We start from the raw sequence: 15459 nt of genomic DNA, 5'->3' as shown, positions 1-15459 counted from the left end.
AGGGCGGCGTCCGGGGAGCGGGGAGCTCCTCTAGGGGCGCCGATTAGGTCCCCGCGCCGCCGCCGCCTCCGGCGTCTCCCAGGCCCGGCCTGTGCCGAGCCCGCTGCGGTCCACGTGGCTTGGCAGAGCTAAATTCGGCTCGCAGGAAGCCCGGAGCCAGGGGAAAGCCGAGCCGAGCCGGGGTGGGAGGGGGCGAACGCAGGCGCGGGGCCGGGAGGGGCGGGCGCTGGGCGGAGGCAGGGGGAGGGCCGCGCGTGGGGGAGGCGGCGGCCGGGCTCTGGCGCGCACCGGCTCCCGGCCCAGCCGGCGGGGGAAGGCGGCCCCTCCCTGGTCGCCCCGCCTTTCACTCGTATTACACTCGGGGGAAGGTGTTCCCGAGCCCGCTCCCACCCTCACCCCGCCTCCTCGCTTTCCCGGCTCCAGACTCCGCCGGCGGAGCCCACTATGCCAGACAGTTTCGACACTTTGCAAAGACAAAGAGCCCTAGACCGGAGGGAGGAGGAGGAGGAAGAAGAGGAGCGGAGGGAGAAGGAAGAGGCGATGTGAGCCTGGAAGGGGGCGAGTGTCCGGGACACCTACACCCCTTTCTTCTCCTCGGAACCCCCTCATGCCCGAATCCCGGAAACTCCAGCGTGTCTCCAGCCGTGGTGAGTGCGCGTGCGGAGGCGAACCCTGCTCGGGGTGCGCGGGGGCTGCGTCCGCCGGAGTTGGGGCTCCGCAGTTTCCTGTGGGTTCTCGGAGTGGAGGGTTGATTGTCTGGACCCGGGAACTGAAGGGGTGTGGAGGGGACTCAGAGGGTGTGACAGTGGAGGTGAGACCGAAGCCCCTAGGATTCTAGTGGAAGACACTCGTAGGGAAACCCCTTCTTAGCCGCGGCGAGCACCCGGGGCTCTGGGAAAGGAAGAAGGTCGGGGTGGAGTTTCGGACTTAGGGGTCTTCGGCCGTCTCTGGAGGAGCTGCCTGGAGCTCTGCGGGGAACCTACGCCAAGTCCCTGGCAGCCGTTCCCGAAAGCAGCCCCAGTGACATTGCACCCGGCGCCGGGCTGGGATCTCCCCGGCTGGGGCCGCCCGTGGGAGGAGACCTCGCTGGGTGGCCGGGCTCAGGCGCTCTCGAGCGGATCTGGGGTCACAGGCTGGGACACCGCGGAGGGCGCCAGTGATCTGGACCAGCGGCCGTGGGACAGTATCCGGATCGAGTCCCCCAGTCTGCTGCCAGCAAGCGCAGACCCGGGAGGTGGCTCTTGGCTCCGGGGTCGCCTTCAGCGCGCGCTGCTCCGGACCCGGGGGTGAAGTTGGCATCTGGGACGAGAGAGCGGAACGCGGCGTGGTGGACAGTGGGGGACGCGGGTGGGCCAAAGGGAGCACGGCCGGAGTGGTGTTAGTGGCAACTCGAAACTCCGAATCCGCCCCAACCCCGTTAGGCGCCGCAGCTGCCGAGAAATAATCTGACAAAAGTTAGCAACTTGCCTGTGTCTCTCGCGTGTGTGACCTGCCTGGGACAGAACAACCCCTTCTGGGAGCGTATGGGGACGGGCAGCGGTGACACTGAGGCGAGGCGCCCTGGTGAGGGTACAGTTAGTTTGGAATCGGGACAGTGGCGCAACTTTCAGCTCCTCCTTTCTCTGCGCGAGTGTTTGAGCGTGACCTTGCGGGAGGAAACGCGGCTGAACTTGAGATGGGGGTTGAGCCTGCGCCCCTGCTTGGCACAGAGACGCGTAGCGCGCCTTCACCTGGCCTTGCAGCCGTGTCTCCGGGAAGCATGTGGGGATCCTCTGGTTCTGCTCTCGGCCGGAGCCCTGACTTGCTCCTCCCTCCTACGCCAGGGTCCCCGCCGGCCACACCACGCGCAGGGCTCGCTGGTGCGTTCGGCGAGGGGACACGTGCATGCCCCGAAGCGCGCAAGTGGGTGGGGGTTGGGCAGTTGACTGCGTCTCATGGGCCGGGCGAGTCCCGCAGAGGGAGACAGCTGTGACCCTGAGGGCAGTGACTGGCTCGCCGCGTCCCCGCATCAGGCATTCGCCTGGCTTTCTCGTGATTCTTCCCGGGCACCCCTGGCCTCTCCCGACTTCTCCCCCTCGCGGGTCCCTATGCCCCTCAAATTTGCGAGGAGCTGGTTCTCTAGGGAGACAGCGAGCGCCCACCCCCGCTCTGCGGCTGGTTGTGTGTGTTGAGAGGAAGAGATGGGAGGAGGAGGCAGACTCGCCAACGAGGAAAACGGGGTGAGAAGGCAGCCGGGTTGTCCAGAGGTCTCCAGGGCGCCTGGGACGTAGTAGGTGCTAAGCTGTGTTCATTGATAAGGCCCCAAGGTGGAAGGTGCTGGCAGGGACCGGGACGTCCCCTTCTTCCCTTCCAGTCTCTAAAATGGAATTCATATGTATCGGTCAAGCCCTTTGTGCTCTAGACGTGCCTGGAGCACCTACTACGTGCGGGCTCTACTCCTGGCCTGTTCCTAGAAGCTGTGGGCGGAGCCTTCTGGTTTTCTTTCCCGAACGCTGCCCGGGAGCCCGGAGACTTCAAAAAGGCAAGGTGCACTGCCCCCTGCCGGCTGCTGTGGAAACTGCCGCTTGGCTCCGCGGTGGGGAAGGGGTGCGCAGTGCTGGGGTCCCTCACAGTGCCTTCCTGCACTTCCCCTTCCTGCCCCAAACATCAGGATCCCGGACGACTGAACGACTGTTTTCTTGTTGGCTGAAATGACTGACCAGAGTTCACCACTCCGTGCCCCTGGCCTCTGCCAAGATCTCGGTACAGCTTGGGGGCCTAGTCTCCCTTCTCTATGTCTCTGTCTTTCTTACTTTGGTCGTGAGACTTAACCTCCTTCACCTCTGGGCGTCTCAGTTTCCACATCTTCAAAATGAGGCCAATAATACATTCTCACAATACGTTCTGCGGAATAGACAGTGTGTGGATCTAATACATATAACTAAATGAATGTGTGTATATATAGATAGTTCACATTCTAATGTGTGTATGTACGCATGTATGTACACACGCTAATGCGTGTATATACCTTGGGGGAAGGAGTTCCATCATACGGTTTTTGCTAAACAAATAAAGAATGAATAGAGTGTTCCTTCTGCCTTTTCAAAATCCCACAAACCCTGAAATTTGCTTTCCCTGCTTTTTTCTGGGCTGGCATTTGCCGTTTAGGGGTCTGATTGGGCAAGGCCTGGACTTGAGCAGGGTCTTTGTCGCCTACCTCCCTGGCTGGGAGGCCACAGCATCCCACCCAGGGGGAGAGAGAAAAACAGGAAGTGTTGCTAGAAGTAATGGCAGAGGGTTTCTTACAGGGGACGGAGGCTGTTCTTCGAAGCTCTGCAGCAGCCTGCGGAAGCTGCCTTCTGAGCGGCCTTCCTGCTGACTGCAGACAGCAGACAGGGCTGCGTTCTCCCCACTTCCCTGGCGGTGTCACCAGCACTCCTGACCCACACAGAATTGGCTGTCACTGATATAGGAGCCCTTGTTATGGAGATGACACTGACTAAGCTGGTTCTAGGTCCTTCTAGGTCCGAGATCTTTGGGGGCGAGGTAGAGCTCTGTCTCCCCTACCCACCAAGCAGCCCCCAAGCAAAAGCTGGCAGTTGACATTGCCCAAGGCGGGTGCCTCTCCCATGTGTGACTCCAAGCCCTCTAGTCAGTTAACCTTGCTTGAATCAGCTCCTGTGTAGAAGATTGCTGATTCAAAGGGTTTATATTTGGGTAGAGCTTTGGCCGCGGATGGAAACTTGACCCTCACCTTAGGCCCCTCCCACACCACAAAAAGCAACCAGGAAAGCAAAACATAAAATCCACCAGTCATCTTGTAAAGGCTTTCCAGTGAGTTCTACATGCCTGTGTGCACACACTCCGCATGCCAATGGAAGAGCTGACCTGGTTACCAAGAATTCTAGAATAAGACTTACATGCAGCTTCGTTCAGTTGTGTAGCCTCTGTGGAAACTTCAGCATCCCTGCTTGCACACCTGAGGATCTGAGAGCTCCCTTCTACTGTAATTTGGTCACAGGAACCCGGAATGGGGCCCTGTGAGAGCCTGCATTTGAGTCCCAGTGCCAGCGCTCAGGCTCAGTTCCTTTGCAACTCAGCTCCCAAACTATTCCAGGCTCTGGGTCTCGGTTTCACTCTAAAAATGAGAGGCTTGGCCGGACACAGTGGCTTACACCCGTAATCCCAGCACTTTGGGAGGCCAAGGTGGGTAGATCAGGGAGTTCAAGATCACCTGGCCAACTGATGAAACACCGCCTCTACCAAAAATACAAAAATTAGCTGGGTATGGTGTTACGTGCATGTAGTCCCAGCTACTCAGGATGCTGAGGCAGGAGAATCGCTTGAACCCTGGTGGTGGAGGATACAGTGAGTTGAGATCACGCCACGGCGCTCCAGCCTGGGTGACAGAGTGAGACTTTGTCTCAAAAAAAAAGAAAAAAGAGAGGCTGTAGAATTCTGCTGCCCGTCACCGTGGGTCGTCCATTAAAGCTTCTCTTTGTGAAGACAGTCCCCACCTCCATTGCTCCAGCAAGCATCACCCTCAAAACCCTCCCAGTATCACAGACAGCCCTGGCTGGGGGCAGCTGGACTGTCTACTACCCCATGCCAAGGGCATCTGACCTCTCACAGAGGGTCAGGACTATTCAGTGTTTTACCACACTCCCTTGGCAAAGTCATTGTCTAGCAGTTCTCAACACTAGATGTTGAAAGCAGTCCCAGAAGTTTCAGACTCTGAGGTCTGAAACCTGACAGAGCCAGGGTGCCATCTGGGGGGACTCCCCAATGCTACATATTGTAGAAGGAACCCCAGTGACCTCACCAGGGCCTGTTTACTTCCCATCTGCAAGCTGAACATGACCTTAGAAATCAGTTTGGTCAACCCTTTCACTTTAATGCAAAAATATCGAAGTTGAGAGGGAAAGTCACTGGACTGTAAAATCCGGGGTTTATTGTTTATTTGGTCTTGATGGTGGTGGTGGTTGGGTTGTTTTGATTTTGGTTGAGCCAGCATTTATTGGGAACTTATTACCTTCCAGGAGCACCATGCAAGATGCTGAGATACAGAGAGGAAAGAATACTCGGTCCTTGTTCCTTGCTGTCCTAGAGGTCACAGTGCCCTGGGGAGGGGGACAAGGACATACCCAGTCAGGCTGTGTATGGAAATACACAGGTGCTAAAAATTAGCCTGTAATCCTAGCTACTCGGGAGGCTGAGGCAGGTGAATCCCTTGAATTTGGGAGGCAGAGGTTGCAGTGAGCCAAGATCTCGCCATTGCACTCCAGCCTGGGGGACAAGAGCGAGTCTAAGTCTCAAAAACAAAACAAAACAAAAAGAAATATACAAGTGTTAAGCAAAATAGGAACAGAGAAGGGAAGGCTTCCTCCACCTTGAGGGACCCACAGAGGGCGTTCTAGAGATAGGTGAGTCAGACTGCGAGAGAGCAAAGGAATCTTGAATACATTCAATATCAAAGCATCTAGTGCCCTGTGTGTGCAAAAAACAATAATAATAAAGTAAAATAAATACATAGATTGACTGTAAGCCTGTTCCGCATGGTTCTGAAGAGTTAAGGGCACTGGGAGTTCTAGAGGTTCAGTGCTTTGGCCCCATTTCCGTCCAAAGATCCTGATCTCCAATTTGTTTGTGTGGGACGAATCATTGCCTCCCAGCCAGCCTTCAAGCATTGGAATGCGCGGGTATAAAACAGAGTGAGGCAGAGCGTGGGTAATCCCAGCCCTTTGGGAAGCTGAGGCGGGCAGGTCATGAGGTCAGGAGATCAAGACCATCCTGGCTAACATGGTGAAACCCGTCTCAGTATACTAAAAATACAAAAAATTAGCTGGGCGGGGTGGCGCGTGCCTGTAGTCCCAGCTACTCGGGATGCTGAGGCAGGAGAATGGCTTGAACCCTGGAGGCGGAGGTTGCAGTGAGTCGAGATGCCACTGCACTCCAGCCTGGGTAATAGAGCGAGAATCAGTCAAAAAAACCAACAAAAAACACCCGGAGAGTGGCTGCTTTGCGTCTGCTTTTTCTAAAAAAAAAAAAAAAAAAAACTTAGTGCTTTATTTTATACTTTATCTAAGATTTTAATAGTTGATTTGGGAGGGTGGGTTTAAATGGCATGGCAGGTAGAGGGTAGGAGAAAGCGCCTAGGTTTTCAGGGAGACGCTACTCTATGAGCTAGCTGGGTGAGCTGGGCATGTCCCTGCACCAGGTTTGAGGTGCATGTGGGTGATCAGGGGCCCCGGGAGGATGAAGGGAGATGATTCTGGGGAGAATTGTGCATGTGGGAGGCCCAGAGCCTCCCTGATTCCAGTTGCATTTAGTCTGTTTATAAGAGAAAGTGATTGCATGGGGCAGTCCTCAGGACAGAGCCTGTGGGAAGTGGAGGAGTTGACTGAAGGCAGGAAGTTTTATTAAACTCCTGGAAAAACACTTGAAGTCGGAGGAGGCTGATTTTAAGGTAAAATGGTTTGCAAATGATGCCCCTGGAAGCAGCAAGGCCTGGTGACAGTGTTGGGGTAGCGTGTGCCTCTCATTCCTATGAGTTGTGTCAAACTTTTGGCTTCTTTGTCCCTTGGGTAGGACTCAGAATTACTAATGAGCCAGAACCCTGACCTAAGAAGCCACGCAAAGCACTGTTATTAGGAGAAGGAACGCACGAGGGGAGTCGGGGGCAGCGTAAGATGGTCGGGGTGCCCAGCATCATGAACCCGGCATGGGGGCCCTTCCTGTGTGGCCTGGCTGGCCAGCAGGGATGGGACTTGTGTCAAAGTTCAAGGCACCTGCAGTGGACGCTGTTGTAGTTCCCACCGAGGACAACTGTTAGAGAGGGCTCTGGAGTCAGGGTGTTTTCTACACCGTCGGGGAATCCCTGCAGGGAATCTGCTGGCCAAGGACACAGAACTCCTGGGCCCTGGCCCTGTCCCATCTGCTCCTGGCTGGGGACCTTGTGCACATTGTTTAACCTCGTTGACCCTTCAGTTCCTCAACTAGGAGACTGTAGTATCAATTCCCACTCCCTCTGTCACAGGAGAGTTAGGAGCACCCCACAAAATGAAGCATGGGAACGTGCCTTATTGATGAGAATTTTAGTAGCATCTACTTTTCATTGTTTAGTGTACATCCAGTAGTGCCAAGTATTTTGAACAACTTATTCTGGGGTTCAGCAGGAAGCATTGAATGGAGGGTTTGAATAAAGTGGTTTCCAGAGATGGTGCCAGCGTTTAGAGAAGTCGGCAAGGGATGGTCTAGTGCCTAGGCCCGGTTACCACCCCCAGGAGAAGTGGCATGGTGGGGAATGGGATAGGAGAACTGGAATAGCATTGCAGTAGTTGCCAGAAGCCTCTGGAAGAGAGACCACAGGCCCCTTCCTCAACCTGGCAGGGCAGGAGCCAGGAGGATCAACCCTGCAACCTTGCTCTCCTCTGGCCTGACCTGCGCAATCCTGTGCCACCAAGAGCTGAGCCCACCCACCAGCCAAAGGCAAGGAGCTCCTTGATGGAGCCCCCAGAGCAGGGCAAGGTGGAGGTGCATTAAGAGCAGGTCTGGAGGGCACATTGAGGAGACACACACACACACACACGCACACACACACACGCACACACACACACACACAGCTATCATCTCATTTGATTCTGCAACAGCTGGGTGTGGGAAGGGGGTAGTCTCAAGATTTACCAGTTGGCAGGTAAGATGCCCAGGAACTGGAGGGTAACCCCCTTGCCTAAGGCCACAGAGCTGGTGAGAGCCCACATTTTAACCCACTGTGTTTTATCAGCCCTACTAAAGTAAAAGCATCTGTTGTAAGATGTCATGAAGACCCTTAAATTGTTATTATTGGCATCTTAATGAGAAACAGAATAGTTTAAGTGTGAAGGTTTGCCAGGGTTTCAAACGGAGGTTTATTACTTACTCAGTGACCAAATTACTGACCTTCTCTATGTCTCATCTTCCTCTTCTGTCATGAAGACACACTTTGTACAGTTGATGTGAAAAATAAAACAAGTTTATTCAGTAAAGGTCTCTCAACAAATGTTAGTTTTGATTCCTGGGAAGGTCAGGATTTAGAAAGGGCAATGTGGGGTGAGTGGTGCTCCAATGTGGCCTTTTAACCTAGTTAGCATTCAAATAATAGGATTTCAATATTTGTATGTTAAAAGTTTCTTTCTTTCTTTCTTTCTTTCTTTCTTTCTTTCTTTCTTTCTTTCTTTCTTTCTTTCTATTCTGAGGATGTTTGGATCATTTCTTTGACTCTGTGTGAGTGTGTGTGAATGTGTGTGTGTGAGTGTGTGTGAGAGTGTGTGTGTGTGTGTATTTTCTCTTTAAAACACATGAAAGTGCCAAAGGATAAAATAACAACAAATTTAAAGACCTAAATTAGCTTTATTTTGATTCTAGAATTGGGCAACACTTCGTTCCACAAAACGGAGTAAGTTTTCCAGTGAGCTGAGCAGAGGAGGTTGGCTTTATAAACAGGACTAAAGAAACCAGAAGCAATGAACTAAGAGTGTACTCATTCCATTTAGACAGAACCTAGAAAAACAACTGATTAGTTAACATCCAGTGACTTTAGGCTGCCTCTTTTTGCTAAGGATTAAAGCCAAGGGAACTTCACGATCATACTGATTAACAATTTAATTCCGTCTATTTGGGAAATTGACTCTCTCCTGATTTCTCGGGAAGTCAGATGACAACTTAGTTCTGTTGATGGCTGTTGTAAAACCTCAGTGCTTGTCTGCTTAGTTTAGAAGAAAATAAACAAGAGACACACAGCACAGGAGATGCATCATGGAGCGGTTTATTGCAAAAGAGGCAGGGTATTCTGAAAGTGACGTGCCGAATAGACAGTACGCTCTGAGAGAGGATGCAGGGCAGGCTGCTTGCGAGGGTGGGACAGCATTGACTTACTGAGGGACTCCCTTTACTAGAGCCTTACACAGTTATTCATAAAGAAGTCGGAAGAGGCATTCCTAGTAAGCATGTTCTGGGTGGTCCTCTGGGTGCACATGCACCATAGTTGTACATGCTTGCTCGTACGTCACATCTCATTAACATCTGAAATCTCCACCCAGGGGTGTGTGTGTGTGTGTGTGTGTGTGTGTGTGTGTGTGTGTTTGAGATAGAGTCTTGTTCTTTCGCCAGGCTGGAGTGCAGTGACACGATCTCAGCTCACTGCAACCTCCGCCTCCTGTGTTCAAGCGATTATCCTGCCTCAGCCTCCCGAGTAGCTGGGACTACAGGCACCCGCCACCACGCCCAGATAATTTTTGTAATTTATGTAGAGACAGGGTTTCGTCATGTTGGCCAGGATGGTCTCAAACTCCTGATCTCATGATCCACCCGCCCCAGCCTCCCACAGTGCTGGGATCACAGGCGTGATGTGTTTTTTACTATTATAATGAGCAAAGCTTCAGTTTGAGAACAGGTAAAATCAAAATGTACATTCTCTTATGGGGGAATTTCTTACTGGAGATAGCCTTGCTTGAATGAACTGGACTATAGTGTGAATGCAGGGGCATATCGTGTTGACCTTCAGGTCACCATACCATGGTTGCCACGTCCCGAGGACATGGTTCCCTTTTGGACAGCCCATCCTGCCTCAGTGTGGGTTTGGGAACCTAGAACTTTAGCGTGGGTAACTCCATTTTGATTTGCAGTCTGGCCTGTTGGGGCCTAGTGCAGAAACTTGGTCCAAAACAATGGCCTTCTATAATTTTTATTGAACAAAGCTTATCTAATCATGTATGATTCTAAAACCCTTAAGGCAGTATAAAATATGACTTAAAAATTACTTGCAATAATTCAGAAAAGTTGAGAAGAAAAGAACATTAGCTCCAGATTATTTGGCAGAATTAAAAAGAGGGTTGCAGGTGACTTTTGGAAAGTACACATTGGGGTGTGCAAGTAAAGTACTTTCTCTGAATTTCATTAGCTACGTTACGAAAGAAAAGATCAAGCCCAGATAGATAGCAATGTAACAGATTTTGCTATGTTAAAAAAAAATCCATTTGAATCCACAGTGAACTAAAACACCAGAGTGGCTAAAAATTCCCTTCATGCATATTTACTTAGCAGAGAGCTCTTGAGAAAAACCTAACCAATAAACCCCAACCAAAGCAAATCCAGCTACTTCTCTAGCTGAGAGGGTGGAATGACTCCAAAATATTGTTTCAAGTTCAAAAAGCCGAAAACAACCCCACATAAAAAACAAAAATCCACCTAATTGGGCATTTACCTTTTTGGAAACAAAAGACCCAGTGGAAAAATAAATAAATAAGAACCCTTTTCTTAGATTCTTAGAAGACTAGACTGGAGCCCAAAATAAATCCTCTGCATTTGGCCAAGTAATAAAGGGCTCCATTCTCCTTCCCTCCCTTTAGTACACTGGAGACCTAATAAGGGCAAAGAATTCCCGGTGGTCAAGAGCTCAAACACCTAAAACAACCCAGCGACATTTACAGACACCAGCATCTACAGCCCTGATCCGAGTTGGCCCTCAGTTCAACTCTTCCGAGAGTCTTCCTGATTTTGCAAATAGAGATGTGGATTCAGGCCAGGTGCAGTGAGTGACTCGTGCCTGTAATCCCAGAACTTTGGGAGGCCGAGGTGGGCGGATCACTGAGGTCAAGAGATCGAGACCATCCTGGCCAACATGGTGAAACCCTGTCTCTACTAAAAATACAAAAATTAGCTGGGGATGGTGGTGCACACCTGTAGTCCTAGCTACTTGAGAGGCTGAGGCAGGAGAATCACTTGAACCCAAGAGGCAGAGGTTGCAGTGAGCCAAGATTGCACCATGGTACTCCAGCCTCGCGACAGAGTGAGACTCTGTGTCAAAAAAAATATATATATATGTGGATTCAAAGGGGAGAAGTGACTTATTGGCCAAGTTCACATGGAGCCCTGCCTCCAGATCTTCTACGTGTCTGAAATTGTCATTTATACTTGGTGGGTTTCTCTTTTTATTTTTATTTTTGGAGACAGTGTCTCACTCTGTTGCCCAGGCTGGAGTGCAGTGGTGTGATCTTGGCTCACTGCAACTTCCGCCTGCTGAGCTCCCACCTCAGCCTCCTGAGTAGCTGGGACTACAGGTATACACCACTGTGGATCACTCTTGGTGAAGGAATAAGCCCACACTTTCACCAGCCTTGCAGTTCGGACACACTAAGTCCTTAGTGTATGCCTTTAGAGCCCCTATCAGCCTTCCCACTCTGAACTGTAGAGAGGTATATGCAGCGCAGTGAGGTGACTTGATCAGCATCTGCTCAAGTGTCTGGGAAATGGCAGATCCAGGTCACGAGCCCTGGTAACGCTACAACCTTACTGCCTCCATCTCACCCCCGTGTGTCCTCCTTGGCTGAGCCTGAGAACACTGGCAAAAACAACAACGTAAATCTAAGTCTCTACATCCTCATTAGATCCTAGACTCAGCTGATGGAGCCCAAATTAGCACAACAACATAACGTAACACATAACATAACAACCAACAAGACCACCATTTAGGAGTGAACCAGAAGCAGAAGCTGACTTGGCCAAGAACTGGCTTTAGCATTAGGAAGTCAGAGAGCTCAGCTGCCACCTGTGAGGCTGAGGGGAGGCAGTGGAGGGTTCTGATGGTGAGACCCAGGTATGTGCGTCTCAGGGGAACCTCCAGAAAGCTCAAGGAATTCAGGGCACTCAGAGACATGCAGTTGGGAGATTTGCCCATTTTTAGTTATTATGCATGTAAATCCCCTTCTTGCAGAGGCGGGAATCAGCTACTAAGGAGATGGAGTCAAAGTCAAGCAACAGAGGCCAGAGGGGAGGAAAATCCTGCGGACAGTCTGGGGACAGGGGATCTTGCTTGCACATTTTCGGGGGCAAACTGATTAACTGGCAGCAAGCCAAAAGGTGGCTCGGGGCAAACCTTGAGTAAGGCTTCACAGAAAAGAATTTCAGTCAATTGCATTTTCTAGAAAACTTGTTTAACTGTGTATTCTACATGATTGGCTGTCTGGTGCTGTCTGCCCAGGACCTGCCATCAGCACCTCCTCCTGGGCTGGGCTGGATTGCCAGCTTCCTCTAATTACTTTCTCATGCGTTTAATATGAGATCCTAGTCTTCATAGTGACTCTCTGTAAAATGTATGTTTTCACTTTTTTCTTAATCTCATTGTATAGATGTGGAAACTGAGGTTCAGAGTGGTTAACCGAGGTCCCTTAGCAAGAAAGTGGCAGAACCAGGATTTATAAGCACAGCATTTCTGTCCGATGCCTGAGACCTCAGGCCCCATGCTATGTAATTCCCAGGTCATCCTGTATCCCAGGCTCAGTGGGGACCCTGGAAGGGAAGGGAAGCTTCTCTAAGGTTCAGACAGGAAACTGGTCACACCAGGTGCCTGGCCCCCAGCTCAGTGCACGAGATGTGCCCTGAGCACCTGTGTCCTCTGGTGGCCGTGAACCCGTGCTCTGTAACATCCTTTTGGGCAGGAGTTCCTGACCTTTCTCCACCTGGTGCTTTCCAGGTCTCATACCAGCAGCTTCACTCTCCCAAAGGCTAGGTCTCAGTCTTCTCCCTGATTCACCATCATTGAGTGGGTCCATGGGTTTATTTAGCCTTCTAGCGTCTGGCTTTCTTTTTCTTGTAAGCTGCTCAATTCGTCATAATTTATTACACAGCAATAGATAATACACATGAAATGCAAATACTTTTTCTGTTATAAGTTGTCCTGTTGATGGGAGTGATGGTATTTCGTGTGTGTTTTTTATAAAACTGATGCATAGTAATTGTACATATTTATGGGAAACACAGTGAGTTTCCATACATGCAAAGCAGAGTGATCCAGTCAGGGGTAATTTGCATATTCATCACCTCAGACATTCATCATTTGGTTTGGGAACGTTCAAAATCCTCTCTTCTCACTGGAAAATATATTAGAAATTCTTGTTAACTGTATGCCAATAGAACACTAGTACCTATTCCTCTTTATCTGTAGTTTTGTATTCTTTAACTGCTCCGCGTCCATCCCTGCCTGGCTGCTTACAAGAACTCATCTTTGTGGCTTGCTGGTAGAAATTGAATTCGAAGAGCCCCAAGGTGCCTGGGGATTGAGGGAGGCAATGAGCCACTTTGAGCCTGCTGGGGATTTGGAGAAAGGACTGAGCAGAAATGTTGAGGCTAAGTTTGCAATCAGGCGTGTAAACTTAGCCAGCTCCCTAGCTAGGTGGGTGCCTCTTGGGGGCAACCTGCTTCACGTAAAAGGAATCATCAGCGTCGCTGTTGCAGCCTTGGATAATTCCCTCCTAATAACATGTTCACAATGGAGAGAAAGGTTTGTTGTTGTTCTTCGTACTGAAAACGCTGTTAATCCTACCACCTGGTGGAGAGTTTGATGAATAAGGACTGTTGCTCAGGAAACATATTAGCTGCCACGAACAGGAATGTCTTTGTGGGGAGTATTACTGGTTGTTTCTAAAGCATAATCTTACATTTTAAAATTCAGTCTTTTGGCAAAAAAAGGAAATTAAAGTGAAGTGAAGAGATTATTCGGACAGTACCACTGTTCTTTCTCTCACCACCTCGTAGAAACTTCAAATGGAAAACACACCTTTCAGAGTGGGCTGAAGAACTGGCTCCAACCTAAAACCTGTTGCTATTTTTCTGTATCTATCTGTGACATGGAACGAACTGAGCTCAGCAAACATGAGCCTTGGACCACAGTAAGTCCTTGCTTAACAACAACGATAGGTCCTTGGAAATTGTGAGTTTAAGGGAAACAACATAAACTGATTTTGCCATAGGGTAATTGATATAAACAAGCGTTAAGTTTCTCTGGTGTATTTATGTTTATAAAAACATCACCTGGCTGGGTGCAGTGGCTCACACCTGTAATCCCAGCATTTTGGGAGGCCGAGCACCCGAGCTTAGGAGTTCAAGACCAGCCTGACCAACATGGAGAAACCCCATCTCTACCAAAAAATACGAAAAATTAGCTGGGTATGGTGGGGTGTGCCTATAATCCCAGCTACTCGGGAGGCTGAAGCAGGAGAATCACTTGAATCCGGGAGGCAGAGGATGCAGTGAGCAAAGATCGTGCCATTGCACTCCAGCCTGGGCAACAAGAGTGAAACTCCAAAAAAAAGAAAAAAAGAAAGAAAGAAGGAGGAAGGAAAGAAAGAAAAGAAAAGAAAGAAAAGAAAAGAAAAAAGAAACCGTCACCAAACTTCTAAATGAAGGCCCAAAACAGCTTTGCAGGTGGTCAGAACCTGTCTCAGTGGCTCAGGGAGCGTGCGCATGTGCGCGTAGACACACACACACACGCAAAACCATACTCACTCGCCCTGGGACCATATAAACACAAGTTCACCTGACATGCACAGCTTTTTGGAGTGTGGGAAACCAGAGTACCTGGAGAAGAGCCACGAGGACATGGGGAAAACTTGCAAACTCTACACACACAGTGGTCCCAGCCAGGAACCCATCTTTTTCTCATCAATGTTATAATGAAATGATGTTGAATGAAATGGTGTTATTGGAAGACCTGCTGCATAGGATTTTATAAATTAAACTTATATTTATGCAATGTCAGAAATCCAAACAAGTAGAAAAAAAGCATGCTGGCTGTGGAGACAGTTTTGATATCAGAATACGTCTGCGCTGTCAGGAACCTGCCTTGGATGGCATAAAGGAGGTTTTCTCTTTTTTTCTGGCCATGGTGTCATAAACTTTAGTCACCATTACTTGCGAGAGGTGGGGAGTATGGTGTATTGACTGAATAATTAGTTACAGAGGTTGCACATTTAAATAGTGTCAAAGAATTATAAAATTTTAACATTTGCAAAGAGTCTTAGCAGTGACCTTGTTCAACCTTCTTTTACTACAAGATTTTAATTATTCACCTACTGAGTCATTCATTGATTCCTTGATTCACTCAATAAAAGTTCTAGCTCTGGCTGGGTGCGGTGGCTCATGCCTGTAATCCCAGCACTTAAGGTGGCTGAGGCGGGTGGATCACCTGAGGTCGGGAGTTCGAGACCAGCCTGGGCAACATGGTGAAACCCCTGTCTCTACTAAAAATACAAAAATTAGCTGGGTGTGGTGGTGGGTGCCTGTCATCCCAGCTCTTTGGGAGGCTGAAGTAGGAGAATCGCTTGAACCTGGGAGGCGGAGGTTGTAGTGAGCCAAGATCACACCATTGCACTCCAGCCTGGACAACAACAGTAAAACTCCTTCTAAAAAAAAAAAAAAAAGCCAACAAACTAGCTCTGCCACTGCCTAACTGCGTGTCCTTGAGCAAATTGCTGAATGTCTCTGTACCTCCATTTCCTCATTCATAAGATCTGGGTAATAATAGGACCTACCTCCCTGGAGGTAGTAAACAAGCATTCAGTGAGTTAATACTTGGAAAGTCCTTGGAAGAGTCCTTGTGAGAGGTATGCCGTGGTTAACACATCATCATCAATTACATTCTTATTCCGCCTCCCTCGAGCAGCAGTT

At 49.8% G+C, this 15459-nt stretch overlaps 1 protein-coding gene across 9 annotated transcripts in view; it reads left to right on the top strand.

Annotated features, from left to right (window-relative positions):
• Positions 1-366: 366 nt before the first annotated feature.
• Positions 367-15459, top strand: part of ST3GAL1 (ST3 beta-galactoside alpha-2,3-sialyltransferase 1) — a 166671-nt gene continuing 151578 nt past the window's right edge. For all 9 annotated transcript variants that reach the window (XM_064384620.1, XM_064384621.1, XM_064384618.1 and 6 more), the window contains exon 1: positions 367-647. The gene's annotated coding sequence lies outside the window, so the exon portion shown is untranslated. The remainder of the gene's footprint in view (positions 648-15459) is intronic.

The sequence above is a fragment of the Aotus nancymaae genome, unplaced genomic scaffold (assembly GCF_030222135.1).
Source record: "Aotus nancymaae isolate 86718 unplaced genomic scaffold, 86718_ANA_hifiasm-v0.15.2.pri h1tg000036l, whole genome shotgun sequence".
Classification (NCBI taxonomy): Eukaryota; Metazoa; Chordata; class Mammalia; order Primates; family Aotidae; genus Aotus; species Aotus nancymaae.
The sequence above is the reverse complement of the archived record's forward strand: the minus strand, read 5'-3'. Positions and strand labels throughout refer to the sequence as shown.